This window comes from Ranitomeya variabilis, chromosome 6 (assembly GCF_051348905.1).
Source record: "Ranitomeya variabilis isolate aRanVar5 chromosome 6, aRanVar5.hap1, whole genome shotgun sequence".
Lineage (NCBI taxonomy): Eukaryota > Metazoa > Chordata > Amphibia > Anura > Dendrobatidae > Ranitomeya > Ranitomeya variabilis.
The window spans coordinates 547007630-547027998 of record NC_135237.1 but is presented as its reverse complement, the minus strand read 5'-3'; the positions used below and the strand labels follow the sequence as shown (position 1 = coordinate 547027998).

The 20369-nt window shown below is 43.4% G+C and overlaps 1 protein-coding gene across 9 annotated transcripts in view; it reads left to right on the top strand.

Moving 5' to 3' along the window:
• CYRIB (CYFIP related Rac1 interactor B) overlaps nt 1-20369 on the top strand; it is a 179483-nt gene that overhangs the window by 57743 nt on the left and 101371 nt on the right. For 6 of the 9 annotated variants that reach the window (XM_077271231.1, XM_077271227.1, XM_077271234.1 and 3 more), the window contains exon 2: nt 15109-15217. The gene's annotated coding sequence lies outside the window, so the exon portion shown is untranslated. Of the gene's footprint in view, nt 1-15099; nt 15218-20369 lie in introns of those variants that run through there. The other 3 variants (XM_077271223.1, XM_077271232.1, XM_077271225.1) reach the window with 1 other exon arrangement.

The following is a 20369-nucleotide window of genomic DNA, read 5'->3' as shown; positions in this document are numbered from 1 at the left end:
CAGGCTATTCAGAGCTGGCCGCAGCCAGTGAATAAGAAACAAGTTCAAGCGTTCCTGGGGATTGCCGGCTATTATCGCCGGTTCATACCCAACTTTGCAGCCATTGCCACCCCCTTGACGGATCTTACCAAAGGGAAGGATTCCGTCATGTTAAAGTGGACTTCAGCGGCCAAAGAGGCCTTCCACAGCCTGAAACGGGCTTTGTGCTCTCAGCCCGTACTAGTGACTCCCGATTTCAGCAGCGAGTTTGTGGTGCAAACTGATGCCTCTGATACTGGTATCGGAGCTGTACTTTCCCAGGTGAAGGACGGAGTGGAACACCCGGTCCTCTACCTCAGCCGGAAATTAAATGTACATGAGCAGAGGTATGCCGTGGTTGAAAAAAAGTGCCTAGCCATTAAATGGGCTCTCGACTCCCTCAAGTATTACCTGGCAGGTAGGAAGTTTAAGCTGGTCACGGACCTTGCCCCTCTCAAGTGGATGCAACTCCACAAGGACCGTAATAGTAGGGTAACTCGTTGGTTCCTTGCCCTGCAGGCCTACTCTTTCACAGTAGAGCATCGCCCAGGGGCGCAGATGGGAAACGCCGATGCGCTATCCCGAGTGCACTGTTTCGGGAGTGTCCTTGCTCGACCGGAGTGGTCTGAGCGGGGGGGGGGATATGTATGAGTCATGTCGGTCTGGTAGTTGGGGGCAGGTATATCTCGCCTAGATACCTGTCCTATGTGAGTTAGGCTGCTCAGTGTCTTCAGCATACTCATGGGTTAATAAGTGCAGGTTTAAAAGATGACCAGCTGGAGGAATCAGGCGTCAGCCTGGGGCACACAGAATGCCTGTCTGTGTGGGACAAACGTGAGTGAGAGCTGTGCTCATGAACTGTGTAACGTTAGCTGGGTGGGAGAAGCCCCCCCAGTTGTTAGATAGCATCGTATTTGTTTAGTTAGAGCCGGACAGGCTAAGGATTTATTTTTATGGTTTGTTTTTGTTATAATTGCTTTCACTTTAATAAATCTGACCTACGGTCAGTCTGCTCAGAATCCTGCTGTCCGCCTCAGAGTTTAATGCACCAACCACGTGACCTTTGACCCCAGCAAAGGCGATCCCGGAGTGTTTTGTCACAGGTCTTAGAGAACCGATTGTAATTGAGTTGCCTCTGTTGGGTCCTCGAGAATCGATTGTAATTCAGTTGCGTGTATTGGGTCCTCGAGGACCTACTGTAATTCAGTTGGATCTGTTGGGTTCTTGAGAACCGATTTGTAATTGAGTTGCCTCTGTTGGGTCCTCGAGAACTGATTGTAATTGAGTTGCCTCTGTTGGGTCCTCAGGAACCGATTGTAATTGAGTTGCCTCTGTTGGGTCCTCGAGGACCTATAGTAATGGAGTTGGATCTGTTGGGTCCTTGGGAACCGATTGTAATTGATTGGATTTGTTGAGTCCTCTTAGTTTCTGCAATGAGATTGGATACAACACTTCATTATGTAAGCATCATAAATGACAAATTTAGTAACGGTCTAGGCATCCTCAACGCCTTATGCCCTGTAGACCCTCCATGGGAATCTTGGCTCAAACTGGTTAAAAATCTTTGTGCCAGGACAGAATTTTTCAAGTACATAAGAGTATGCCTATAAGACCAAGTGATCTCCAGATCTGCCGCTGTTTTCTAACTCGCACTCATGCGTCAGTTCATGGAGATCTCGGTGTGAACACGGTCTTGAATCCTTCATTTTTCTACAGTAGAACTTGCTCGTTATCAAATCCAGGTCACTCCGACTGATGTAATATTATGTTAATGCGAGAGCAGCCGCAGCGGACACGAAGCTTTGAAGGATTCTCAGCGTGAACTCAGAATGGTTTTATAAGAAGAATATAAAAGCCAAATGTTTTGTATCTACGAGGAAATTTCATTCAATGAGACTTAGAAATAAGAACATGATGGCTGCTAGGACAAAGGACTCCTGCAGGCTGGATATGTAGACTGGTACAGCTTGTAGACGTCTCGATGCTACGTGAATGATGCACATGTGTCCTTCTCTATCTTAGAGTGGCGCCGAGATGAATGGCTTTGGAAATAAACACTGATTTCACCATACTCAATTAGAGGTGGTTTATGCTAGAGGTGATCTTATATCAGCATCCAGTGATTGTGATATAAATTGTACCCTGTAGAGGCTTTTACTAAAAAAAAAACAAAAAAAACCATTTTTCTTCTAATTTACTTATTGATGAGCTTTTGCAAAGTTATGAATCTTTGTAATATCTTCCATTATCTTATTTTTTTTTCTCTCCCAAACACCATGCTTAAAATGCTGGTTTATCTGCCATGTTTGTGCTACTTTAGTCGCTGCTTTGAACTGCAGCTCTGGCAAGAATCTGAATTCAAACACTATTTACAAACGCTGCCTCCATGTGAGCATTTCTCCTCCCCTCCTTCTTGCTCAGACAGAATGTTTGTAATATGCATTCTTGTTAAAGCTGCAGTTCAAAGCCGCATCTAAAAGGACAGTAACAAGGGCGTTAAAACAGAACTCTCACCATTTTGTTTAGGAGAGAGGGAATCAAAATAATGTAATTAAGTATATGCCAAGGATTCCTAACTTTTCTATCAATGTTTAGAGAATAATAGAAAAAAAGTTTAGGTACTCTTTAATAAAATTTGCTGAAAATATTAATGTGGAATGGGCATGTGGCTATTGTTGCTAACTTAATGCAAATTATGTTTATAGGGCATATATGGCGTCCATTGCTTTAAAAAATTCAAGCGCTGCTGCTGCTTCCTTTCCAAGCCCTGCCATGCACCAAAATAGTAGTTTCCCCCCACATATGGGGTATTAACGTACCCAGATGAAATTGCACAACAAAATTTGGAGTCCATTTTCTCATGATACCCTTGTGAAAGTAAAAAAACATTGGGGCTAAAGTAAAATTTTGGTGAAAAAAAAAAAAGTTAAATGTTCATTTTTTCCTTTCACATCCCATTAATTCATGTGAATCACCTGAAGGGTTAATTAACTTCTTGAATGTGGTTTTGAGCACCTTGAGGGGTGCAGTTTTTACAATGATGTCAGTTTTGGATATTTTCTATCATATAGGTCGCCCAAATCTACTTCAAATGTGATGATGTGGTCCTTAAAAAAAAGAGGTTTTTGTAAATGTTGTTGAAAAAAATGAGAAATCGCTGATCAACTTGAACGCTTCTAACTTTCCTAACAAAAAAAAATGATGTTTCAAAAATGATGCTGATGTAAAGTAGACATGTGGGAAATGTTATGTATCAAGTATTTCTTGTGACATATCTCTCTGATTTAAGGGCATATAAATTTAAAGTTTGAAAATTGCGAAATTTTCATTTTTTTTGGTTACATTTTCGATATCTTCACAAATAAACGCAAATCCTATTGATTAAATTTTGCCACTTAAAGCACAATATGTCACGGAAAAGCAATTTCAGAATCAGTGGGATCCATTGAAGTTTTTCAGGATTATTACCCCATAAAGTGACGCTGGTCAGATTTAAAAAAATTTGTCCTGGTCATTAAAGTGAGAATTAGCTCGGTCACTAAGAGTGGAAATAAGCAAACAAATTTAGGGCGTTGCAGAACTTTTAATTGGATGATAATTAAGCTTTTTTTTTAATATAATCTGTATTATAATGAAGCAGAGGTTTCCTTTAATGCCGCTTTTATGAAGTAGCTGTCTCTTTAAGCGGATCGGGTGCCCTGTCTGTTTTCTGACTTTTTCTTGACTAGAGAAATTGATTTTCGCAGAGATCATTAGAAAGCAGAGAGGGTCACGGAAGCTTATTGAAGCCGAGCTGTACATGAATAATTAAGAGGAGCTTGCAGGCTCAGCTTAGTGCCAAGCGCACCCAGCAAACAGGGATATTCGCTGTGCTTAAAGTACATGTACTGAATAAACACATTGATCGCAGGCGCGGAGTCAATCAATGGACTTGTCAGAACTTTCACAAACATTTTTGTCTATTGAAATCTTTGTCAGAACTTCAGTCTCTGTCTTTACCATTAAGAACATTATTTAATATCAATATCATTAAGGTGGAAGATAATAAAGATTCCAATAAATGGCAGCAAACGAAAAAATTGAAAATATGAAGAATTCATTGCCATGAAATGACTTGATTTTCAAAACGTTTTTCTTCATAGCACATTTTATGGAAAAGGTCTTATAGGGTTGTTATTGTGGTGCATCGTTATAGTTTTTACTGTAGTAGTCCATGTCACAATTCTGTTGTTGGGTATCCCGGGGCCAATGGCTCCTTCCTTGTCCCTAACGCTAAGGGCGCCCTAGCTGTCCCTTCTCCCCGGATTACTTCTGATGGTGAAGATGCCGGGGCCACGTACCTTGCTGAGCTCCAGAATCTGCCCTATATCTGTCCCCCTCTGCCATCCAAGGAAAAGGAGATTAGTAGTGTATGAAAATACAGGAACAAGACAAACAAGGGAGGATATACAGGGATAAATGAAAATTCCAATCTCACAAATGTACACTCACAGACAACAGAGTGGAACATTGGAGAGTGAAGGAAGGAAAAAACAATGAGGAGAAGATGAGGAAATGCACACACCAAATAACCAAGCAAAAGTCTATAGATAAACACTTTAAACACCTCATCAAACAACCAATAGCTCCAATTCCAGAGCCAGGCAGTGTGAAACTAACATTGCCATCCTTAATTTCCAGAGGCAAGTAGTATATATAGGAGAGAGGAGTGGCCAACACTGAACAGCTGAGACCATCAACTCAGGAAAGCACTAGAAGCTCTCACTGCTATCTGAAACCGGCTTTTTGTAATATGAAGGTGAAGTGGTTCTAATCAGTGCAGGAGTAGGAGAAATCAGATGCTGTGGTCTTCTGGCTCCTTTCTGTTGTGGTAAATCCATGACAGTCCATGTATAAAAGTTGTGCTTCATTTATTTGCATTCTTCATTCAGATTTTCAGATTAACTTAACTTGATGTCATTCTGTAATAATGTTGGAATTCTGTTTGTGATCATTCTTTCTCTACGTTTTGTTTACTGCCCCCTATGTACAAGACTATAGCTAGTATAATACTGCCCCTATGTTCAAGAATATAACTACTATATTACTGCCCCTATGTTCAAGAATATAACTACTATAATACTGCCCCTATGTACAAGAATATAACTACTATAATACTGCTCCTATGTACAAGAATATAACTACTATAATACTGCCCCTATGTACAAGAATATAACTACTATAATACTGCCCCCTATGTACAAGAATATAACTACTATAATACTGCCCCTATGTACAAGAATATAACTACTATAATACTGCCCCTATGTACAAGAATATAACTACTATAATACTGCCCCCTATGTACAAGAATATAACTACTATAATACTGCCCCTATGTACAAGAATATAACTACTGTAATACTGCTCCTATGTACAAGAATATAACTACTATAATACTGCTCCTATGTACAAGAATATAACTGCTATAATACTGCTCCTATGTACAAGAATATAACTACTATAATACTGCTCCTATGTACAAGAATATAACTACTATAATACTGCCCCCTATGTACAAGAATATAACTACTATAATACTGCCCCTATGTACAAGAATATAACTACTATAATACTGCCCCCTATGTACAAGAATATAACTACTATAATACTGCCCCTATGTACAAGAATATAACTACTATAATACTGCCCCCTATGTACAAGAATATAACTACTATAATACTGCCCCTATGTACAACAATATAACTACTATAATACTGCCCCTATGTACAAGAATATAACTACTATAATACTGCCCCCTATGTACAAGAATATAACTACTATAATACTGCCCCCTATGTATTACTTTGGATAGCAGTCATGCTTTCTGTCAGCTAATATCAGAAGCACTAGTGGACTATTGGTAGGCTATTTAGCCTAGTTATTTCCTTAGCACGTCCTCACTATATATTATCATCTCATATATGACGGTTCAGCTCAGTGCATTGCAGGTGTTGCAGCAGGATAATCATGTTTATCAGTGTACCTATACCACCTTTATAACATCTATGGACACTGGTAATTTTTTAAATGCTATAATTCATCCACTGTATATTTGGTCTTTGTGATTGTATATTTTTTTAAATAAAATTTGTTATACTTTATTATCAACCCCTATTCTGGCATGGATTTTGTGCACAATGACATTGTGAACAACGGTATATTGTTTTGACATTATTTATTGATCCACTGCCTTGCCCGTTTTGTAGGTTTATAAGAATAAAACTACTATAATACTGCCCCTATGTACAAGAATATAACTACTATAATACTGCTCCTATGTACAAGAATATAACTACTATAATACTGCTCCTATGTATAAGAATATAACTACTATAATACTGCCCCCTATGTACAAGACTATAACTGCTATAATACTGCCCCTATGTACAAGAATATAACTACTATAATACTGCCCCTATGTACAAGAATATAACTACTATAATACTGCCCCTATGTACAAGAATATAACTACTATAATACTGCTCCTATGTACAAGAATATAACTACTATAATACTGCCCCCTATGTACAAGAATATAACTACTATAATACTGCCCCTATGTACAAGAATATAACTACTATAATACTGCCCCAATATACAAGAATATAACTACTATAATACTGCCCGCACTATGTACAAGAATACTACTATAATACTGCCTCCTATGTACAAGAATATAACTACTATAATACTGCTCCTATGTACAAGAATATAACTGCTATAATACTGCCCCTATGTACAAGAATATAACTACTATAATACTGCCCCTATGTACAAGAATATAACTACTATAATACTGCCCCTATGTACAAGAATATAACTACTATAATACTGCCTCATGTACAAGAATATAACTACTATAATACTGCCCCTGTGTACAAGAATATAACTATTATAATACTGCTTCTATGTACAAGGATACAATATAACTGCTATATTAGAGTATGTAGTCTGTGCTATATTGAGGCTGATTATTAGATACTAGATGGTGGCCCGATTCTAGCGCATTGGGTATTATAGAATATGTATGTATGTATGTATGTACGTCACGCTTAGCACAGCCCGTGTAGTATATAGCACAGCCACGTAGTATGTAACACAGCCACGCAGTATATAGCCAGCCACGTAGTATACAGCACAGCCATCTAGTATATAGCAGCCACATAGTATATAGCACAGCCCACGTAACAGACAGCCACGTAGTATATAGCACAGCCACGTAGTATATAGCAGCCACATAGTATATAGCACAGCCCACATAATATATAGCACAGCCGACACAGTATATAACACAGGCCACAAAGTATATAGCAGCCAGGCAGTATATAACACAGGCCACGTAGTATATAGCAGCCAGGCAGTATATAACACAGGCCACGTAGAATATAACACAGCCCACGCAGTACATAACACTGCCCACGTAGTATATAGCAGCCAGGCAGTATATAACACAGCCCATGTAATATATAACACAGCCCACATAGTATATAACACAGGCCACGTAGTATATAGCACAGACAACGTAGTATATAACACAGGCCACATAGTATATAACACAGCCCACGCAGTATAGAACGCAGCCCACGCAGTATAGAACGCAGCCCACGCAGTATAGAACGCAGCCCACGTAGTATAGAACACAGCCCACGTAGTATATAACACTGCCCACGCAGTATAGAACGCAGCCCACGCAGTATAGAACGCAGCCCACGTAGTATAGAACGCAGCCCACGCAGTATATAACATTGCCCACGCAGTATAGAACACAGCCCACGCAGTATAGAATGCAGTCCACGCAGTATAGAACACAGCCCACGCAGTATATAACACAGCCCACGTAGTATACAGCAGTGTGGGCACCAAATCCCTGTTAAAAAAAAAAAAAATTAAAATAAAAAATAGTTATATACTCACTCTCCGGTGTCCACTGAAGCTGTCCCGATGCGCGCGATGCTGCCGCCAGCTTCCGTTCCCAGTGATGCATTGTGAAATTACCCAGATGACTTAGCGGTCTCGCGAGACCACTAAGTCATCTGGGTAATTTCGCAATGTATCACTGGGAACGGAAGCTGGCGGCAGCATCGTGCGCATCGGTGGACGCTGGAGGGTGAGAATAGCACAATTTTAAATTTTTTTTAATTTTTAACATTTTATCTTTTTACTATTGATGCTGCATAGGCAGCATTAATAGTAACAAGTTGGTCCAGGATGGGGCGACACATTGGCGCTGACTGGAGGGGAGTAGGGAGGGGCACTGACTGGAGGAGAGTAGGGAGAGGCCAATTCGCGGCCGGACTAAGCCTGTCGCTGATTGGTCGCATCCGGCCGGGCGTGACCATTCTGCGACGTGGGATTTCCGTTACAGACAGACAAACAGATGGAAGTACCCCTTAGTCAATTATAGATAGATTATATGCTGCAGCGCTGACTATGGAAAATTGCTAACATCACAACAATTGGTTACAGAGGATTTTCTTACAATACAGGAAAACATTGTAGGAAATTCATTATTTGTCATTGACTGGTCATTGAGGCACAATGACTATCAACTCAACTCTGCCACATCCGCGTAAATGAATCATAAAGCCTGAATAATGATGGTTTAACCCAGTGATGTTGCTTAAATTTGTCAGAAATCTTTAGTTTCCTTTTTAGAATGCACATTTTCTATGCATACCATACTACACAATACTCCCACAAATGAGTCATTGATTGCAAACAAGATTTGTTTGGTTTTTTTCGCACCCAAAAAAGTCATTTTTATAACAAATTTATTTAAGACCATATGTCCAAAATGAGTACACCTCAATGAAAGTCTTAGGAGCAATGCTTAAATTTAGAGTACACCCCAATGAAAGTCTTAGGAGCAATGCTTACATTTAGTGTACACCCCAATGAAAGTCTTAGGAGCAAGGCTAAAATTTAGAGTATATCCCAATGAAAGTCTTAGGAGCAATGCTTATATTTAGAGTACACCCCAATGAAAGTCTTAGGAGCAATGCTTAAATTTAGAGTATATCCCAATGAAAGTCTTAGGAGCAATGCTTATATTTAGAGTACACCCCAATGAAAGTCTTAGGAGCAAGGCTAAAATTTAGAGTACAAAATGTAACAAAAATTTGACCACAGGTACGTCTAATCATTCATTACACAGGTGTCCAGCAGACAGGCGACTATAAAAGCCCGTTACTTAACAAAGAAAACCCCTTCCCATTAAATGCTGTCAGAAATGGCACCACATGGAAGAGAAATGTCACCTGAAAAAGAATATTATTTCTTAACACAAGAAAGGTGACGGCTACAAGAAGATCAGCAAAAATGTACTTATCATTTAGATCCTGGAGCAAAAGTGACATAAAAATATAACAAAGATGGAATTTCCACCATCTCACACAGTTGTCCAGGTTGAACATGGACATTAAAACCTGAACAGAAGCATTTTCTGATAAGAAGGGAAGTAGGGTTGAAGAAAATGGAGATACAATTTTACTGCAATTAGCTAAAGAAGAAGTAGAAAGCCAAACCGGGGTGAGTTTTTCCTGTGGCACAGTACGACGTATGCAGCAGAGGAATGGCATGCATGGGTGTCGTCCACAAAGGAAGCGGTTCCTGAAGCCCATGTGCAAAAACACCCGCCTACAATTTGCAAGGGTCCATGTAGAGACTACTAGGACTCTATACTCTGGAGTGATGAGACTAAGAGAAATTTTCCCTGAACTGATGGCTTTAAAATTGTGTGGCGTCACAAACATGATTAGTGCAAAGAATAATGTCTGGTGCCTACAGTGAAACATGGTGGTGGCCATGTCCTAATGTGGGGCTTCATGACCTGCTGGTGTCGGGAGCTACATGTCAGTGATGGTATCATGAAGTCACAGATGTTCTGCTCTAGTGTGAGAGAAATCAGTGCCCTTAGTAGACACACACATTTCCAACATGACAATGATCCAAAACACACATCTGCTGCATTTCTATTACTATTCAAAGAGGGTGTACTCACTTATGCTGAACCTCTGTACAACTGGAAGATAAGCATGAAAGATGGCCAAAGGATTAGGAATGTTAAAATCCCATATACTGAATCTTTGTTACCTCTGTAATTGACACAAGGTGATGCAGAGGCTGCCCTTATACCAGATCTGGTCAAAAAGTGCTAAATCCGACCCTTTAGCTGTTCCTGTCTGGCCTGCGAACCGTTACTGCTGAAGGACTGGAAATAGTGAGAGTTGTGAGGACATCATACTTTGTGTAGGGAGCTATGGGAGTCATCATACTATGTTGGAGGCTGTGAGGACCATCATATTGTTTGGGGGACTGTGAGGTCATCATACTGTGTGGGGGATATCGTATTGTGTTGGGGACTATGAGGGAATCATACTGTGTGAGGAGCTGTGGGGTTCATCATACTATGTTGGCTGTCTGGACCATCATAATGTGTGGGAGGCTGTGAGGCCATCATACTTTGTGTGGGGAGCTGTGGGAGCCATCGTGCAACTGTAAGGACATCATAGTATGTGTGGGGAGCTAATGGGGTCATCACCACCAGGATATCATTCTGTGTGTTGGAAGCTATTGGGTCATCATACTGTAAGGACATCATACTGTATGTGGAGAGATATGGGCGGACAAAATTCTTCAAAGCTTTATTTCAAGCAGGTTAATAGTCAACGCGTTTTGAGGTCATGCAGGACCTCTTCCTCGGGACTTGTAAGATTTTGTCCTGAGGAAGAGGTCCTGCATGAACTCGAATTTCGTCCGCCGTTCATCTTTATCAGTGGCGCAGAGTTGGACACATACACCCAGTTTCACCATTATCCTCGCTCTCTGCAGCAGCTGATCCATGCTTTCACTTATTGCTTAACTGCAACAAAACAAGGTGAGCGTACCTCTCCCCACTGCACCCCATGTTTTTAACCAGTTACACTTTATTTGCGCTTTATTTGCTCTCAGATTTTCTACTTCTATCATCCTACTGTAAGAACCTCACACTGCTGTAAGGACCTCATACTGTATGCAGGTAGCTATGGGGGCCATCATACAAATGTAAGAACCTCATACTGTATGTGGGGAGCTATGAGGTCCATCATATTACTGTAAGGACATCATACTGTGTGTGGGGAGCCATCATACTAATGTAAGGACTTCATACTGTGCGAGGGGAGCGAGGAGTGTCATCATACTACTGTACTACTGTAAGAACTTCATTCTGTGAGGAGAGCTAGGGCGGCCATCATACTACTGTAAGGACCTCTTAACTGTGTGTGGGAAGCTATGGGGGCCATCATACTACTGTAAGGACATCATAATGTATGTGGGAAGCTATTGGGGCCATCATACTACTGTTAGGATCTCATCCTGTGTGTGGGGAGGTTTAGGGGCCATCATACTTCTGTAAGGACATCATACTGTGTGTGGGGAGATGTGAGCACCATCATACTAAGAACATCATATTGTGGGTGAGGAGCTAGGGGGGCCATCATACTACTGTAAAGACATCTTACTGTGGATGGGGAGCAATAGGGGCCATCATACTACTGTATGGTCCTCTTACTGTGTGTGGTGAGCTATGGGGGCCTTTATACTACTGTTAGTATATCATACTGTGTTTGGTGAGCTATGGGGGCCATCATACTACTGTAAAGACATCTTACTGTGGGTGAGGAGCAATGGGGGCCATTATACTACTAGTAGGACATCATACTGTGTGTGGTGACCTATGGAGGCCATCATACTATTAGTAGGACATCATACTGTGTGGTGAGCTATGGGGGCCATCATACTACTGTTAGGACATCATACTGTGTGTGGTGACCTATGGAGGCCATCATACTATTAGTAGGACATCATACTGTGTGTGGTGAGCTATGGGGGCCACTATACTACTAGTAGGACATCATACTGTATGTGGGAAGCTATGGGGGCCGTCATGCTACTAGTAGGACATCACACTGTATGTGGGAAGCTATGGGGGCCGTCATGCTACTAGTAGGACATCATACTGTATGTGGGAAGCTATGGGGGCCGTCATGCTACTAGTAGGACATCATACTTTATATGGTGACCTATGGGGGCCATCATACTACTAGTAGGACATCATACTGTGTGTGGTGAGCTATGGGGGCCATCATACTACTGTTAGGACATCATACTTTGTGTGGTAAGCTATGGGGGCCATTATAGTACTAGTAGGACATCATACTGTGTGTGGTGACCTATGGGGGCCATCATACTACTGTTAGGACATCATACTGTGTGTGGTAAGCTATGGGGGCCATTATACTACTAGTAGGACATCATACTGTGTGTGGTGACCTATGGGGGCCATCATACTACTGTTAGGACATCATACTGTGTGGTGAGCTATGGGGGCCATCATACTACTAGTAGGACATCATACTGTATGTGGGAAGCTATGGGGCCATCATACTACTAGTAGGACATCATACTGTATGTGGTGGCCTATGGGGGCCATCATACTACTAGTAGGACATCATACTGTGTGGTGAGCTATGGGGGCCATTATACTACTAGTAGGACATCATACTGTGTGTGGTGACCTATGGGGGCCATCATACTACTGTTAGGACATCATACTGTGTGGTGAGCTATGGGGGCCATAATACTAGTAGTAGGACATCATACTGTATGTGGGAAGCTATGGGGGCCATCATACTGCTAGTAGGACGTCATACTGTGTGGTGACCTATGGGGGCCATCATACTATTAGTAGGACATCATACTGTATGTGTGAAGCTATGGGGGCCATAATACTAGTAGTAGGACATCATACTGTATGTGGGAAGCTATGGGGGCCATCATACTACTAGTAGAACATCATACTGCATGTGGGAAGCTATGGGGGCCATAATACTAGTAGTAGGACATCATACTGTGTGTGGTGAGCTATGGGGGCCATTATACTACTGTAAGGACATCATACTGTGTGTGGTGAGCTATGGGGGCCATCATACTACTATTAGGACACCATACTGTGTGTGGTGAGCTATGGGGGCCATTATACTACTGTAAGGACAACATGCTATGTGTTGGCCACTATGGGGGCCATTTTACTATGTTGGGGCTGTGAGGACCATCATACTGTGTTGGGGGGCTCTAAGGGCATAATACTGTTTGGAGGGGCTGTGGGCTCATCATACTGTGGAGGGGGTCTGTTGATCAAGGCAGAAAGGCTGATCTTTTTGGTCAGGTGCTGGTATGTGTTATCAGTGGGGTATAGGGTGTGAGCCGCACTAGCAGGAGACCGGTGGAGTTTATTTCCTTCAGATTCATGGATGATTTTCCGCTATGATAAATGTTTCTGGAATAATCTGTGCCTCGGTGGATAAATCTGAGCTGTGTCACAATTCTTCCATGATTCTGCAGATTCGCATTGCTGACATTTCTCGGGGAAATAACGAGACTGCGGCTCCTTGTGTATGTGCTGGTGCTCCAGAGGGAATGGATGGCGGCTCCCACGCACGGCCGCCGCACTCTGTCTGTCGCCTCGACACAATTAACTCGTCTGCAAAAATGAATAAAATGAGCGAAACGCTCGGAGCGCAGGTCTGGGGTGCGGATTATTGTTACTAGTGACTGGTCTGGTAATATATACAGAGACGGTCCTATAAGGGGGGACTCCGCCACCCCTACTGTACATACGGGACTCTATAGGATTTTCTTAAAGCGGTATTCCGGTGTTAATAAGTCATATATACTTTATGTATGAAAAGTTGTATATGGGATAACTTGCTGATCCGACCCCTGAGCCCCACCAGTTCCAAAAGCCGGCGGACAGGGTATAACTTTTAATATTTGGAAAACCTCCTCAAGGATTACTCAGGATTAGGAAAAGGAAACAAGTTTTTTTTTTTTCTCCAGAAACAGTGCCACTTTTCTGAATAGGCTGCAACTGGTATTGCAACTGGAATGCAAATAGTAGTTAAACTAGAATGCTGCAATACCACGCACAGACTAAGGGAGAAGTGGCGCTGTTTCTTCTCTAGATTGTGCTTGATAATGCAACTCCAGTCCATCGAAGTGAAAGGAGCTGAACTGCAGTGCCGCACATCACCTGTGCGCAGGAGCGGCGCTGTGTTTGGTTGCAACGAGTCTTGTTTGTGTTAAATCCTGCACAATTCATCACTTTATGACAGAAAATTGGAATAGAAAAGTCACATTTTTGTGCAAGATTTTGCAACTTTTGATGTTTTTGCTTCAGTCCCGGACATTATAACAGAATAGAAGTGGGGAGAAAACGGCTCCCCCATAAATAATGACCAGGAGGAGCTCAGAGAGGGAGGGGAGAGATCCTCTAGGTGACCTAAATTGGCCAGTCCTAGACCCTGAAGCAAGGAGGGTCCCATAGCTGAGGATCTGCACTCAGTTACTAGGGAGTCTTGGGCTAGGTCTTTATTTTTGGTTGGAGGTGCACTTTATGGGGTATTTTAATACTGATCTGTCTCCAGGTTTCACAATATAAATTGCATTCATTATTGGGTAGATAGACCTGGCGAGGCTGGTGTACTTTCTTTGGAAATGCATGTCAGAATGGCTGTATAATCCTGTTTTTTGAATGTTCAAACTTAATATCCATTCACCTAGTCTGATTAACTGCACCTCAGTGTCCCTCCTCCCTGCTACTGAATCTCCGCCCACCTAGCCTGATTGACAGTTCTCAGTGTCCCTCCTCCCTGCTGCTGAATCTCCGCCCACCTAGCCTGATTGACAGTTCTCAGTGTCCCTCCTCCCTGCTGCTGAATCTCCGCCCACCTAGCCTGATTGACAGTTCTCAGTGTCCCTCCTCCCTGCTGCTGAATCTCCGCCCACCTAGCCTGATTGACAGCACCTCAATGTCCTTCCTCCCTGCTGTGGAGATCTCACACTGCTCAGTAGGCCTCATGGACGTAGACTGAATACACTTGGACTCATGAGCCCTCTCACTCTTTCCTTTTCTCCATACTATATCTGTTCTGTCCTGTTCTTATGACTGCTCTTATAGTGAAGGTATTTGCAGCCTGAGCATTTAAATATCTTTCCTTGTTCTTCCAGATCCTCTTTTATGACACTGGAGCTCGGGGATATCCTCACATCTGTGTAAAGCCTTTGGATTGTGAGCTGATCCTGGACTTCTGCCAGTCACAGCGGCGTTAGTATTCAGGTATACCATTATATGGCTGTAAAGAAATATATCTTCTTCTTCTTGTATTGCTTCCATAAATCTAAAATAAAAAATGAAGCAACTTTGCAAATAGTTTTGATGAAAAATATTTTACTGTTTTGTGTCGGCAGCTTTTTTACAGACCCATGTGTCTCTATGGTTACAGACTACAAACACACCCTCTGTAGTCTGATCCTGCAGTCATCATGCATACTTTTCGCTAACCTACATTTAGTTTATCAGCAATGCACAATATACTAAAAGGATCACTGGAGGAGAGCTTACTCATCTCCTCTCCAAAGCCCACCTCACCACCTGTGCACTCAACCCCATCACATCACACCTCGTCTCCATCCTCACCACCACTCTTATCCCAGCCCCAACCCATCTCACTAACTTCTGGTACTTTCCCTTCTGCTTTCAAACATGCCACAATCACACCAATCCTGAAGGAACCATCCCTCGACCTCTGCGTCCAGCAATCACCCCTTATTTCTGTTGTCATTCGCCTCTAAGCTTCTCGAACAGCATGTCTATGCTGAACTTCCACCTCTCATTCAACTCTACAATCTGGCTTCCTTCCCCACCATTCCACCGAAACTGCCCTGACCAAAATTACTAACAACTTACTGTCAAAGCTAACGGACAATACTCTGTACTCCTCCTTCTAGATCTGTCCTCTACTTTCCACACAGTTGACCACTGCCTCCTACTACAGATCCTTTCTTCCTTTGGTGTCAAAGACCTCGCCCTATCCTGGATCTCCTCATACCTTTCCAACCGCACATTTAGCGTCTCCCACTCCCACACTACCTCCTCATCCCACCCGCTCTCTGTTGGTGTCCATCAAGTCTCTGCCTTGGGACGCCTACTATTTTTTATCTATATCTTTGGCCTTGGACAACTTATCCCATGGCTTTCAGTACCACCTATACACTGCTAATACACAGATCTAGCTCTCTGCAGTACAGAATCCAAGGATGTCTACCAGAAATATCCTCCATTTTCTCCTCTTGCTCTCTAAAGTTCTGCTGCCTCTACTCTGCCCGATCCTTCAAATCCAAACTCTCACTGCCTCCTGCTGCCTGCAAATGAAAAATATTTCCAGAATCTGGCCTTTCCTCAACCATGAATCTACTAGAATGTTAGCGCATGTCCTCGTCATCTCCCACCTCGACTACTGCAATATCATCCCCTGTTGCCTCCCTGCTAAAATTCCTGCACCTCTCCTTCACTATGCTGTCCGACTAGTCTACCACCCCTCTGCAAATTCCTTCATGGGCTCCCAATTCCTCAACGTATAAAGATCAAACTACTAATACCTACAAAACCGTCCATAATCTGTCTCCTCCGTATATCTCTGAACTAATCTCCTGATATCACCCGACACATAATTTCTGGTCCTCCTAAGACCTCCTCGTCTCTACCATACTCATACACTCCTCACCCAATCAACTCCAAGACTTCTCCCGAGTGTCCCCCATTCTCAAGAATTCTCAAGAATTCTGTGCCCCAACACGTCTGATTATCCAACACAATTGGAACCTTCAGATGGAACTTGAAAACCCATCTCTTCAAGAAAGCTACCGCATGTAAAGACCACGCTGCCACCTCACCTACCACTGGAACTGCCACCTCACCACCACAGGAGTTGCCACCTCACCCACCACCGGAGCTGCCTCCACCCACTGCTGTAACTGCCACCTCACCCACCATGGGAGCTGCCACCTCACCACCATGGGAACTGCCACCTCACCCACCACCAGAGCTGCCTCCTCACCCACCATTGCAACTGCCACCTCACCCACCACCGGAGTGGCCACCTAACCCAGCACTGGAGCTGCCATTTGACCGACCACGGGAGCTGCCACCTGACCCACCACCGGAGCTGCCACCTCACCCACCAGCGAAGCTGCCTCCTCACCCACCACCGGAGCTGCCTCCTCACCCACCACCGGAGCTGCCACCTCACCCACCACCGGAGCTGCCTCCTCACCCACAACCATGGGAGCTGCCACCTCACCCACCACGGGAGCTGCCACCTCACCACCACGGGAGCTGCCACCTCACCCAACACATGAGCTGCCACCTCACCATCCCCGGAGCTGCCGCAACCCACTGTCTCCTTCCCCATTATCCTGTAGACTGTAAGACCCCGAAGGCAGAGTCATCTTCCCTCTATACCAGTCTGAACGTATTAGTTTATTCATCGTATTTTATATCTGTAAAAAGTTAAAGGTGAAAATAATGATCATTTTTTATTTTTCAACAATTTGGCACAAAAAAGTCAGTGAACACCACAAGACGAAAAAAGGAAAAGTGATTAGAACCCCCCCCCAAAGAAAACGCAAATGAGGAATTGCCTTAACAGACGTAGATCTGATGGATATCCCCTTTTAGTCAATGTATTATAAAACTTTTATCTGTTTATTATGTTTTTTTTTTATTTTGTTGCTGGTCTGGATGTTGTTGGATTATTACGATATCCATCTTCCATGGAGTCTGCTTCTGTGATATAAATTAGAGGGGAGCAGGGAGCCGTGACGGCCGCTTCCCCAGAACTTTAATAAGAGACGCATCTTCTGCTTTTATTACGGGTGACCGTATATAGACATTTCACAGGTCAGGGAAGTGCAAGGGAATAGAAAGCTGCAGCACGGAGGGGTTTTTTTTTTTGGTCGTTCTCTACTTCTTGTTTTATAGGTTTTACTGTAATATCACTTTGTTCTGAGATGAGATTTCTGGAATATTAGAGGATGTTTAAAGCCCCTAATCTCACACTCCCACATGGTCCAGGAAGCTGAGATATGGGGAGATGTCTGCTGAGGTCCTGGTGACAAGGAATAACATTATTTGGTGTTACCCAAGATTTCATCTGGCAGCAAAATGGGACGAGAACGTTCAATAGTTTCCCTTTTTAAGTTCCACAAACATCAGGGATCCTGCAGAGTGAATACAGATTTTCCCATTACAGAGATAAGAGATGACAGTTGGTGCTCATAAAGTTCTATGGAGAACTGTAACTGTGGTATCAAGAGAACTTGCAGCAAAATGTGTGTGTGTGTCTGCTTCTAGTTCCTCCTTTTTCCATAGAATTGTAAAAGCACCAATTGTCATCTCCTATCTCAATAATGGGAAAATGTGTCTTCATTGAATACAGATTTTCCCATTACTCTGATAGGGGATGACAGTTGGTTCTCATACAGTTCTATGGAGAACTGTTACAGTTGTTTCATGAGAACTTGCAGCACTTTGTTTAGGTCTGCCTCTCGTTCCTCCATCTTCCTCATTCCCTCTCCTTTGAACATAAGTTCTACAAATTGCAAATCACAAACTCCAAAATAAATCCAGACCCTAAAATGAATTTAGACTCCTGAATACATAGAGACCCGAGACAAACACCGAAACTAACAGACATCAGACTGAGCCTGTAAATGAATCCTATAAAGAGAATCTATCAGTAGGATCACCCCTCCTAAGCCATTTATAGACATGTAGGTCATGGGAAGCTGAATACAATGATACCTTGATGTCTGTGATCCGATGTCTAAGGGTACCGTCACACAGTGAAATTTCCATCGCTGCGACGGCACGATCCGTGACGTCGCAGCGTCGTATGAATATCGCTCCAGCGTCGTAGACTGCGGTCACACTTTGCAATCACGGCGCTGGAGCGATGCCGAAGTCCCCGGGTAACCAGGGTAAACATCGGGTTACTAAGCGCAGGGCCGCGCTTAGTAACCCGATGTTTACCCTTGTTACCAGCGTTAACGTAAAAAAACCAAACAGTACATACTTACATTCCGGTGTCTGTCCCCGGCGTTCTGCTTCTCTCCACTGTGTAAGCGCCATAGCCGGAAAGCTGAGCGGTGACGTCACCGCTGTGCTCGCTTTCCGGCCGGCAGGCGCTCACAGTGCAGAGGAGCTGAGACGCCGGAGGACAGAAACCGGAATGTGAGTATGTACTGTTTGTTTTTTTTACGTTTACGCTTGTAACCAGGGTAAACATCGGGTTACTAAGCGCGGCCCTGCGCTTAGTTACCCGATGTTTACCCTGGTTACAAGCGAACACATCGCTGGATCGCTGTCACACACAACGATCCAGCGATGTCAGCGGGTGATCAAGCGACGAAAGAAAGTTCCAAACGATCTGCTACGACGTACGATTCTCAGCAGGATCCCTGATCGCTGCTGCGTGTCAGACACTGCGATATCGTAACGATATCGCTAGAACGTCACGAATCGTACCGTCGTAGCGATGGAAATTTCACTGTGTGATGGTACCCTTATTCCAGAGAAATCCACATTTTTGTTAATATGTAAATGAGCTGTTAAGCTCTATGGGCCGGACTTAGATCTCCTCGAGACTCCGCCTCCTGAGCTTATTGTAAATCTAGGGCGTCATTACCGATGTGAGACATATAATGACTGACAGTCTGCTCTCCTGATCTACATATCTCACACTGGTAATGCCCCTTACATTTACCATAAGCTCCGAAGGCAGACTCTCAGGGAGATCTATGTCAGGCCCATAGATCTTAACAGCTCATTTACATATTATCAAAAACATGGATTTCTCTGGAATAAGACATCGGATCAAAGATATCAATGTATCATTTTATTCAGCTTCCTATAAACTACAGTACATGGCCATATTGATGGCTTAGGAGGGTTGGTCCTGCTGACAGATTCCCTTTAACCCTTTCGCAACATGTGCCGTACATGTACTGCGCATGTCGGGTCCCCTGCTTTGATGCAGGGCTCCGGCGGTGAGCCCGCATCAAAGTCGCGACATGTCAGCTGTTTTGTACAGCTGACATTTGCGCGCAATAGCGGCGGGTGAAATCGCTATTCACCCGCCGCTATTAACCTGTTAAATGCCGCTGTCAAACGCAGACAGCGGCATTTAACTACCGCATCCGGCCGTGCGGCCGGAAATGACGTCATCGCCGACCCCGTCACATGATCGGGGGTCGGCGATGCATCAGGAAGGTAACCATAGAGGTCCTTGAGACCTCTATGGTTACTGATCGCTGGTAGCTGTGAGCGCCCCCCTGTGGTCGGCGCTCACAGCACACCTGCATTTCAGCTACATAACCGCGATCTGATGATCGCTGTTATGTAGCAGAGCCGATCAGGCTGTGCCTGCTTC